The sequence below is a fragment of the Myxine glutinosa genome, chromosome 11, assembly GCF_964187855.1.
Source record: "Myxine glutinosa chromosome 11, kmMyxGlut1.1, whole genome shotgun sequence".
Lineage (NCBI taxonomy): Eukaryota > Metazoa > Chordata > Myxini > Myxiniformes > Myxinidae > Myxine > Myxine glutinosa.
The window spans coordinates 21290559-21303055 of NC_136271.1; positions in this window are offsets into that span (position 1 = coordinate 21290559).

Genomic DNA, 12497 nt, shown 5'->3' on the forward strand with positions numbered 1-12497 from the left:
GAGATCTGTCAGGATTGAAAGACATGTTCCACTTGTTTGACCAGTCTTTGATTTTATCCAGGTCTGCAGAGAGTGAGGAGGCTGCAGACTGCGAGGTTGGTAATGATCGAGGTTGGGAGTGACGAGTGAGGGTTGGGAGTGTGGCTTGGTATTGACTAATGAGGTTGCGAGTCAGGATTGGTAATGAGGCTGGGAATGAGGATTGGTCGTGAGGTTGAGACTTGGGAGCAAGGGCTGCAGTGAAAATCACAACATAATTTTGCTCCTAAAACGTTGCCTGGAGTTATTCATAATGAAATGGAAATCAGTTCCCATACTATATTATCTGGAGTCCAAGAGATGAGCAAACATTAGTATAAACCATTTTTAGATTGCTTGTTATGGAGGGAAAGTAATCCTCTAGGCCACCATACAGGATTCGTAAGAAAAGAAAAGGAAAAGTGTGAACGAACATTATCATTGTTCCACATTTCATTCTTTTCTTTTCTTTTTCTTGTTTCCTACTTGGAATGTCATTGTTTCCTCCTGTCTGCTCTCCAAAGATTCTTCACTGCGGTCATGAATCTTCAGAACAGCTGCACTCCCGACCAACCAACGCCCATTTTCCCCTCCTTGGTTCCATTCGCATTATTTCCCGAAACTCTGTCTCTCTCCGTCAGAGCCAAATTCCCGCCTTTCTGCTTCCATATCCCAACCCATTTCCTGCTCCTCTGCCTCCGTCTCCGTCTCAGCTCATTCCACAGCCCTTGAATCCCCATCCCACCCGTTTATAGTTCCTTTGAATCCATTCTCATTCAATACCCCTGTCTGTCTGTCTGTCTGTTTGTCTGTTTGTCTGTTTGTCACACGAAAATCGAAGATTTTTCAAGTATAATTGGTTGGTCTTGTCTGTTATTCTGTCTGTTTATCTGTCTATGTCCTTCGCCTACAGGTCACAATTTTCAACCGATCTTCACGAAGCTTCACCAAATGGTAGATTTGGTCATAAGAAGCCTATTGCTTTTGGGGTCAAAAGGTCAATAGGTCACTATAGGCCAAAGGTCACCAACTTTGTCGAATTTCTAAAATCCTCAATTTTCATCCGATTGACTTGGAATTTCAAGAGGATTTGCATATCTGGTCACTGAATTCAACCACCAATTATATTTTAGGTCAACATAGGCCAAGCGAAGTGTTATGTGATATGTGTGAGATGTGTTATGATTTATGGGAGCGAGACATGGGTAATGAACGTAGAGCAGCAACGAAGGTTGGAAAGGGTGGAAATGCGAATGGTTCGACGGATGTGCGGAGTATCGTTGAGAGAGAGGAAGACAAATGATGAATTGCGAAAGATGATGGGAATAGAGCCTGTGATGGATGCTGTGAAGAGGAACAGGTTGAGATGGTTTGATCATGTGTTGAGGAAGGATGAAAGTGACTGGTTGAGAAGAGTGATGGAAATGAATGTAGAAGGAAGTAGAGGGACGGGGAAGACCGAGAAAGACTTGGCTAAATATGGTGGAAGAAGAAATGCGGGCAAGGGGGTTAACAAGGGGAGATGCAGAAAATAGGGCAAAATGGAGAAGATTGTCATGTGGACCGCAAGGCTAACCCCCGCTTTAGTAGGGAAAATGGACTTAAAATGCATGTTGTTGTATAGGCCAAAATGTTAACATAGCCTGAATGTCTAAAATCCTCAATTTTCATTCGACCGACTTGAAATTTTAAGAGTTTTTGCATATTTGGACACCGAATTCAACCACCAAGTATTTTTGAAGTCAAGATAGGCCAAAAGGTCAACATAGGCCAAATTAGTAAAATCCTTAATTTTCATCTGATTGACATGTTAAGAGGATTTGCATACCAGGTCACTGAATTAACCACCAATTATTTTTGAGGCCATCATAGGCCAACAACCTATTTTAGGGATTTCGCAAGTATGATAACTCTAGACGTGCACGACATATTTCTTCTTTGTTTGTTTGTTTATTTGTCTTCTAGCAGGGTATCTCAAAAGGCTGTGGACGGATTCGGACGAAATTTGGTGGACACGTTGGGTGTGTGACAAGGACGAATCGATTCAATTTTGGTGAAGATCTGGATCCAGACACTAGAATTTTTTTAAATGTATAACTGATTCCTCATGATTGAGTGATAGGGCCAAAAACGATAAAAGGTAATATCTCTAAAAAATATCTTATCAAAAAAAAAAGATATCAAAATGATAGCACGATATCTCAAAAAGTTGTGGACGAGTTGGGTAGGCGACAAGAACAAGCCGATTATATTTTGGTTCAAATCCAAATCAGGATCTGGCCTATGAGTTGGATACAAAACGTAAACTGTTCAGCCGAGCGGAGGTATACGCTCTTCCGAGTGCCGTTCTAGTTTCACACTGTAGTTTCATTCCCAAGTTACCCTCCTAGTTGTATTTCTCAAGACCCACGTTCCTCTGGTTCCATTCCCATTCATTTCTTGCTCCTTTGGTTTCAATTTCATGATGCCCTGCATCTCCCTTTCTGGCTTCACGGGCCATTTCGGTTTAGGGTTTATGCCCATGTCACATCACCTGATCATTTCACTCGTATTTTGGCCGTACGGACAAGGTGCATGAGTGGTACTTTGAAAATATTTTTCATGGTGTTGCAAATGGTCTTCAGGTTCATCTTTGTGAACACTGTTTGATGTCTTTTCCTTGTTTAGGAAGGAAAAATTGATGTTACCATAAAGAAATAGAAACGTGTCCCTGTTGTTCCACTCATTTGTTTGTGGCTGTTCTTTGGATCATTTCTGAGAGTATGGTTATGCAGCTGATGCAATTCCCCCTGTAGACTAGGGCATGCAACAATTACCTACTCTTCGTGAAAGACAGTGTGAGATCTTTCTGCTGGCAAAGGGGTCCTCAGCCTAATGTCCCGTCTGACAGATGGCACATTCATCGATGCGACACCCTATACCTGCCAAACACCAGAGTGATAGACCAATCCTTTTGTGTCTTCAGACGCATCGTGCTGCCGAGGCAGCTTTTCATTGGCTCGGGGGCACAATCCTGGACAGGTCGCCACTCCAACACAGGATACTTGAATGGCCTATTCTTCCCAGCAAGCTGGTACTCGTTTTGTCAACCTCGGAAGGATGACAGGCCGAGTCAACCCATCTCGTGTTATTTCACGACTTGAGTTGTCAAACGCAAGACCCTAAAATCTTAAGCCAGTCACATTAACCACTAAGCCTCCACCGCCATATTTGTTGGTAGAAGTCCACCATATATGTTTGCGATAAATGGACATTAGTGGACTAATTAGTGATAAACATTGGTATCCATTCCAATAAAGATCAGTAGCCCTAGCGAGATCTTCAATAAGTGTAGTGAGCACCAAGAAGGCTTCAGGCGAAAGTGCTTTTATTGTGTAGACAAACCATGACAACAACAACAACAACAACTCATAACAATGAGCTTCGTTCATGTATACAAAATACAATCGTTTTCAAAAGATGTGCCACAGTATTTTTTTTTGCATACAAGATCGAGGTTCGTGTAAGAGCTAACATTAAGCAAAAAAAACATAAAATAAAGGGAGCAGGAAAGAGAGGGGGAAGCACACAAGCACAACAACAGCAGAGAATGGGATTGAAGAGAGTGTGGGAGTTTGTTGCAGAGGCGGGAGAAAAGGGGGAATAAAAGAGTGAAGGTGAGCAGAGAGTCTTGATTTTGGCAGTTTCACCAGAAGAGTGTTGCTGGCAGATCTTGGGCGTCCTGCAGGAATATTTGGGGGATAGAGCACAGACAGAGCATGGGGTGCAAGGCCGGAGAGGAGTCGGTAAAAGACAGAAAGACCACCAACCTGCCTGCGGTGAGAGTAAGTGAAAGGCCCTCGGAGTTAGCTTCATCGCGGGTGATTCCAATGATTCTGAAAGTTTTGATGGTTTGATTCCACAGCATGAAGCCAAGCTAGGTGTGAGGCAGGTGCACCAGCCCAGAGGGGAGAGCAGGACTCCATCAAGCTGCAGATGAAAGCTTTGTATGTGGTGAGGAGCTCAGAGGTGCCAAGGAAGGACTTTGCATGACAGAGGATTCCCAGTCAGCAACTGCTTTGGAGGCCAGATTGAAAATGTGGGGTTTTCCCAGGAAAGATCCTGGCAGATAGTGAGACACAAAAGCTTGAGTGACAGAACTTTTTCGAGAGGATTGTTGAGAAAGTAAATGGGAGGGTTTTCCAGACGGTCTTTTCAGAGATAGAGTGAGAGTGTGAGATTTGTCAGGCTTGAAAGACATGTTTCACTTGTTCGACCAGTTTGTAATTTTGTTCAGGTCTGCAGAGAGTGCGGAGGCTGCAGCCTGCTGATCTGGGGGTTGAGATATGGAGCGGCAGGAGTGCAGTCAACAGCAAAGAGATAGAAAGGATTTTCCAGAGAGTGGGAGAGATCATTGATTAAGACCAGAAAAAGCACAGGGCCCAGAACAATGCCTTGAGGAACTCCAGCCTGGACGGGAAGGGGAGGTGAAAGAATTCCATTCGGGGCCGCACGTTGACTGCGACCGGAGAGAAAGTCCGCAAGCCATGCGTGGGGATTCCAATGAATACCACAAGATTAGAGTTTGGTGAAAAGGACAGAGTGCCAGACCGTATCAAATGGATGAGATATGTCAAAGGAGACAGCTTTGATTTCCTGTTTGGCATTGAGGACCTCCATCCATTGTTGAGACAGCAGAAGCAGCATGTTCAGAGTATAATGACCTGGTTTGAATCCAAATTGATGATCAGAGATCAAGCCATTGGAGAAGAGGAAGGATTTTATATCCAAAGCAATGATGGATTCCATGACCTCGCTGATGATTGGGAGCAGGCTGATTGGTCTATAGATTCTTGGACCTGTTTTTGCACTTGTTGGTGTAAAGCAGTCATGTTGGCTGTTTTCCAAACTGATGGCAGATGACGTTGAGCAAAAGAGAGGGTGAAGAGAACAGAGAGAGGATGAGATAGTGCAGCAGAGCAGGACTTTGGGACCCGTCGGCTGATGCCGTCTGGTCCAGTTGCAGAATCAGAGTCTAGGTTTCACAGAAACCTCTCCACCTTGTCAGGACAGAATGACACAGAGCCCAGGAGCAGCTGGGTACGACTGGGTATGGTGGGTACAGAGAGGGACGGGTTCGGGACACAAGATTTTGAGGCAAACACAGAGTTGAGGCATTCGGCTTTTTCACGTGCGGTGTCAGCTGTGGAGACGTTTGAGGTAAGGGAGGGGATGGAAGGGGAACCAACACCAGAAACAGATTTGACCAGATGCCACCAGGATTTCGAGGAGGGAGACAGGTTTGAGAGTTCAGTCTTGAGAGTGGAGAGATATTGTTTCCTGGCTCTCCTGGGGGTAGACACACACTTGTTCCGATCTCTGTGAAAAGAAAGGAGATTGCCTTCCGTTGGATTTGCCTTCCATGAGGCAAAGGGAAGTTGATTCAGGGTAACTGCCTCACCACAAGATTCAGTGTACCATGGACGGGAGGAAGGGTATGACAATGTAGACGAGATGGGATAAATCTTTGCATGAGAGAGAGCAATTTACTTTGGAAGAATTCCCAGGAAGTGTCGATGTCAAAGGCAGTCGAGATGGGAGACCAGTCCAGATGATTGATGGCTGCTTGAATACCGTGCCAGTCAGCTTGAATGAAATGCCAGACACATCAACGCTGAGGAGGCTCTCTGAGAATGGCCAGAGAGATGGCCACTTTGACAAGGAAATTATCAGATGAACCGACTGGAGCAGAAGAAGAACAGCAGACATTTGCAGGGAAGTTAGTCATAGCCGAGTCTAGAAGAGATGATGTACCGTTGACTGAGATCTGGTTCGGGAAATTGACAGATTGTGTCAGTCACAATGAGTCGCAGAAGTCCTTTGCTGAGGTGCCATGGCTGGTGTGAGATGTACCCACCCCCAGCCAGCTAGCATGATGACAATTGAAGTCGCCACATATGAGGAAGAGAGAGTTGGGATGAGTGGATAGAAGTTGGTCCATGTTGTCAGACAACGAGATGTAAATGGAGGCATCACTGCTTGTGGACGGCACAGCACATATGAACAGAAGGTGGGAGCGGAGAGGAAGCCGTAGCCAGAGGTACTCCTGGAGCTGTGGTGGAGAAAGGGCAGGGACAGTGAGGAAGAGAGTTTTTGATAAAGATGGCAACCCCTCCACCCGGACGAGGCTCGGGTCTATCATACCGGAGGAGGGAGTAACCAAGAAGAGATATTAAGGAATCAGAGACATCTTGAATGAGGAACGTTTCTGTTCAGCAGATTAAGTCTGGTTTGTCAGAAGCAACCTGTATGGAGAGATCAGTCAGGTTTGAGAGATCAGTCAGTCAGGAAGAGGGAGTGGGAGCATCGGATACAGGACAAGGGAGGAGAGGGGTGGGGAACGATGAGGAAGAAGAGGAGGTGAGGAGAACTGTTGATCATGTGTCGGAGATTGTAGAAGAGCAAGGAGAAAGGGAAGGATGAGGAGGACAAAAGGTTTGATGGTGATGGGATGAGGCACAGTCAAGAGTTGTTTGAGGGGCGGCAGAGTGAAGTAGAATGTTGGAGGATGTGGAGGTATGAGTTGGAAGGGAGAGGAAGTGGGGAGGAGGCATCTTTGCGGAGGAGTTAAGAGGCAAGGTTGAAGGGGTACGGATAATTAAAATTGGAAAGGTGAAAGGAATCAGCTGGATAGGATGGGGGGAGTGGTGGGACAACACGTGGACGCAGGCGGGGAAGGGGAGACCACGAGGAGAGAAGGAAATTATTGTTGTTGTATTTCTCCTTTTTTTTTTCTTCTTTTTTTTTGTATTTAAGGCATCAAACAAAGGGGAAAGTATGGGGTGTAAAAAGGTAATCCAGAGAAAGATCGAATGTGAATAAACGGAAGACCTTGACTGGGTAGGTCTCGAGGCGAACCAAGCCCCAAAACACACACGATCTAACTGACTGACTCGTACACAAATTAACACGAAATGCAAAACACGATCGAACCAGAAACACAGTAAACACATACACAGCAAAATAAAACTTAACTTAACTTTCAAAAAATACAACTTAATTTTGAATTTGATCGCCGTGGACGAGCTCTGACGACACAACCTCACCCGGGGAACCGGAAGCAATGCATTGCCTTTGGCTGTATTATCATAACACAGATGATCGGATTGGACAAGGAACAAAACGGAAAACATTAATTTACATTATTTGCCATTTACACAACTGGATAGGTGGAAGAAATGGTTGCAGAACCTGATCAGACCCACTCAAGTTCCTGAGGGACGTGATACAAGATGGCTTTGCTCGGAGCATTTTGAGCCTGATTGCTTTGAAAGAGTAGTTTACTCTTCTCGATTTCTACAAGGCAAATAGACCTTGCCAAATCCGAGAATGGTGTATTTTGCATTGATATCAAACACTTTTACCGCCAGTATTGGTTGTTCTTGTTTTACTACTTAGGACGTGACGTCATCTGACGCTGTGCTGCGCATGCTCGGTTGTGTCTTGGTCGCTCACATGTTCTTCTTCCTGGCTCTCTGATTTCCATGGACTCAATGTGTTTTGCATGAGCTCCCAATAAATTCGAGCTGTTCACAGAAATTGCTGTGTGTGGTCCGATGGATGGAGAACACGATGAGGTCTATCTCAACTAACTGGCGTACATTCATAGTCTTCGGCCTCACTATGATGAACTAAACCACCTTTAGAGGCCATTTTTCCCCGCAAAGCGGGGGTTGGCCTTTTTCGGGAACCGTGGTTGTTGTTGTTTTTCGGTCCCCTTTTTGAAGCAATGTTTTACGGCCGGATGCCCTTCCTGACGCCAACCCTTTTTGCCGCCTTTAACGACAAACAGGGAATTACCAGTGAACTGGTACTCAATTGATGAACCTCACTATGATGAACTGTAGGAAGGAATTTATTTTTTAATTTACTGCCTGTCAACACGTTTTAGTACTTAAGAGTCTATTTGGCATCAAAACAAGAGCTGCAATGAAGAATGCTGAAATGGCAAGTGGGTTCAGAGAGGCAATTGGATTGAAGATTAATGCTTGAAAGGCAGAGGTAATGTTATGTGGTAAGACTGGTGTAGAGGTCGAGCTTGTAGATATAAAATATGAAGAGCTGACACAAGTAGACAAATTCGAATACCTTGGTTCAACACTAAAGGAAGGAGAGGTTGTGAAGTAGAAATCTAAGATGGAGTGGAGACAGCATGGTCAAAATGGAAGTAGGTTAGTGGAGTCGTCTGTGATAAAAGAATACCGTAATAATTGAAGTTTACAATCTACTACACAATGATCAGGCCCAGTTATAATGTATTGTGCAGAAACATGGGTTTTGAGAAAAAAAAATGAAGAGTTGCTGGAGAGGACAGAGATGAGAATGCTTCGGTGGGTTCTCAAGGTATCACCAAGAGGGTGGTTGAGGTATAAGGAGATATGCAAGAGAGCTGTAGTTGTAAATATCCCAGAAAAGATTAGAGAGGCTAGGTTGTGGTGGTTTGGTCAAGTGATGAGGAAAAAGGATGAAGAATCAATCCAGAAAGCATTGAATGAGCCCATTCGTGGGAAAAGATTAGGAGGACGACAGGGATTAAGGTGGACGGAGGTTGTGGAAAGAGATTTGAAGAGCGTGGGATTGAGAGAGGAAGATGGGAAAAGCTGGTGGGAGTGGAGATGGCGGATCCGAGTAGCCGACCCCTAACTGATGGGATTAAAGCAAGAGGTAGAAGAAGAAGGGCAGTACCATTTATTTGAATCAGTGTCCGAGTTGGGTATTTATTTCGACAAACAATGGGTTATAGGGGAAGATAAATGAGGTTTTCTTTGACATCTTGCTTCAGTTTCTGTATTATTCTACCCCCGCTAATTTCACCCCAATTCCACTTTTTTGAAATACCAACTTCTGTCCTGGAAGTCCTTGGTGTCCTTGTGTTTTATACTTCCCCCCCCCCCACCCCCCCCTTCCCACGCCTCCTCCCCCCAAGCCCTCTCCCTTCCACACATCTCCCTGCTCTCAAATGTTGTGTTTGTGTGCTTCCCCTTCTCTCCCCATCTTGTCTTCCGCTCCCTCTTTTTATATATTTTGTTTGTCTGGTTGATTTGTTTGTGAAGTAAACGTTAGCTCTTTCACGAGCCTCGATTCAGTATACAAAAAAAAAAAAAAATTCATGTGGAATTTACTGGTTTTCCAGTGAATATGATTGGTTCATATTTATTGCTTTGATATCACAGAAAGAAAAAAAGACATTCAGAAAGAAATCACCCCTGCACCCACCTGTTGTGCCAGGATTGTAAACGACCAGAATAAGGAAGCAACAAAACAAATGTGACTCAAACACTAATCTTTCTCCATGCACACATAGAAGTTAAGAGGCAAATCGTCTGGATCGAACTTTATTCGTGTCATACTCAAAAAATATTCCAAAGTATTTACTAGGTGTACATTTGACTAACCTGTTCGGTGTGGGTGTTTCCTGAGGTCCAATTCAGAGTTCTGGCCTCATTCAAAGCAGCTGAAGCCATTCAAGAACTTATTCAGACAAAATTCTCCGCTACACAACTTTCTTCGTCAGATTGGTTCTTTGAAATCACAGCAACAACTTAATGGCAGCAGATGCACTCTACCTGCTCACTATGACGGCACATCATCCACATGTACACCTCTAGGTGTTTTCAGTTCTCGCACCTGCCTCCAGGCTGTCATCACTCAAGTCATGAACTGTGGCCAGCCGGATTCAGCACAGCTCGGCATGGTTCACCTTGCGCTGTACAAAGGGCATTTGAAGGTTAATGGCATGCCTCAAGGTGTAGCGCCCCTTTCTGGCAATCCTTAGAACTCGTCGGGAGTCAAGGTCAAAGTGGTTTAGGTTGGCTTACTTGGTGCCTGGGTTGGTGGTGATCAGATTTTTTTTTTTTTTTGTGTACAAGATCGAGGCTCGTGAAAGAGCTAACATTAATCAGACAAAAAGTCAAACCGACACATAAAACACAAAATAAGGGGAGCGGTAGACAATATGGGGAGAGAGGGGGAAGGACACAAACAGAACATTTGAGAGCAGGGATATCGGGAGAACTGTGGGAAGGAGAGGGCTTGGGGGGAGGTGGGAGAGGTATAAAACACATGAACACTGCAAAGACTTCCAGGAAAGAAGTTCGAATTTCAAAAAAGTGTATCTGGGGTGACTTAGCGGGGGTAGAAAAGATCAAGGTTTTGGATGGGGGAAGATAAGAGATGGTGGTGAACAGCTGTTTCAAAGACTTGGAGGGAGGAGTGGGATTGAAGGGAGTGGGGGAGTTTGTTCCAGAGGCGGGAAAAAAGGGGAATGAAAGAGTGAAGGTGAGCAGAGAGTCTTGATTTTGGCCGTTTAACCATAAGAGGGTTGCTGGCAGATCTTGTGCGACCTGTAGGAATATTGGGGGGACAGAGCACAGAGAGAGCTGGGGGAGCAAGGCCGGAGAGGAGTCGGTAGAAGACAGAAAGACCACCAACCTGCCTGCAGTGAGTGAGTGAAAGGCCCTCGGAGTTAGCTTCATCGCAGGAGATTCCAATGATTCTGAAAGCTTTGGTGCATCCTGATCAGTGATCTGGGTACTTCCTTGTGTTTGGAAGTCATGATTATTATAGATTATATATAAATACGTTGGGAGTCAACACTTATCTCATAATTGATGTAGAGTGGAAGAAAGGCAGGCATGCCTCTTTGGCAACGTTTGCAGTCCGCAGATGCACCAATGCATGTGAAGAATGTTGGGCCAAACCCCTCGCCCTCGCATCAACATCCAACTTGATCCAGACCTCGACATGAATAATCAATCACAGCATCCTTTTGAAAAAAAAGAAAGTGTGCTTTTAGTTATTCTAAAGCCAGGTACTGGAAAACTTGTTATACGTGTTATTGCCAACACCTAATCCGAGAGGTGAGTGCACTGTGCAGGGTACATCCAGCCTTCTGATGGTCCTTCGTGTAACATGTTCTGCTGCAGGTTGGTCATAAATCCTATGGATTAACCTTAAAACACCAGAGATGCCCTTCGGAGTGCTCCTTCGAAGAATGAATGATTAGGCCTCCAAGATCATTGGAGTCTCCAACTCTCAAGATCATCTGAAGAAGCTGAGTCTATGAGCCAATCTATTTCCCACCGCAGACAGGTCGGTGTTCTCCGTCTTCCACCGCCTTCTTAGTTGTTTCTGGTCCTGCACCCTCTGCTCTTTCTGTGATGTGTTCCCCCAACGTTTCTGCAGGGCACACTCCGTCCATCATCGACCCCATTCTGGTGAAATTGCCAAAATCTAGAATCACTGCTCACCTTCCCTTATTTGTTCCTCTCTTTCTGTATTTCTTTGTAACCGCCTGTGGAATTGACTTCCACATTCTCTTCAATCTAATTCCTCCCTCCAGGTCTTCAAGACATCTGTTGTCCACCATCTCAGATCATAATCGCACTTCCAAAACCAAGATCTTTACCCACAACGCCACCTCTTTCCAAATTTCCAGTTTTACTTCTTGAGAGTTTTCTCTGTATTCATCTTGTCCCTCCACCTTTACCCCCTCATTCTTCCCCACATCCCGTATTTATTATTTGTCCAGTCTTTCACTATTTTGTCCCTCGACTCTGCTGTTGGTGTGTTTCCCCCTCTCTTTCTGCTGTTCCTTTTTACCTATTGCCTCCTGATCTGTTCTATGTTCTAGCTCCTCCACGAGACTCAACTTTGTATACAAAAAACGATTCTAAACAACACGTGTGTCAATATGTACAGTGCGTAGAATTATGCATCACGACATGTTATGGCCTCGTTATAATCCAAGTTTGGTTTGGGTTTTTACCTCCGCTTAAGTTGACTCAAAACAGCAAACAATGCCTGGAAGGAAGTGTGTGTACCTTGGAACACGACTGACGTTTATGGTGTGTACAAAACATGACATGGTAAGGAAAAGATGAATGGCTTGGCTTTACGCCCTAAAAAGTGAATGAATTTCATGGAAGTGTTGGCCAATGCCGAGGTTGACTCCTACTGGCACCCAACCCAGCATGGTGCAGCTGATATTGCACTTATCTTTGGCAAAAAAAAAATCATTTCAAAATCAAAAATAAATCAAAATAAATCAAAATATCATAAATATAAAATATCATAAATAAATATCATAAATAATAAATATCATAAATAAATATCATATCATAAATAAATAATAAATAATATATAATATTAATAATATATTATAATAATAATATATTATATATAATATAAATTATAATTAATATAATATATAATATATAATATTATATATAATAATATATAATTATATATAATATATAATATAATATATATAATTATATATATAATATAATATAATATATATATATATATATATTATATATATAATATTATATATAATAATATAATATATAATATATAATATAATAATATATAATATATAATATAATATATAATATATAATATATATAATATATAATATATAATATATAATATAATATATA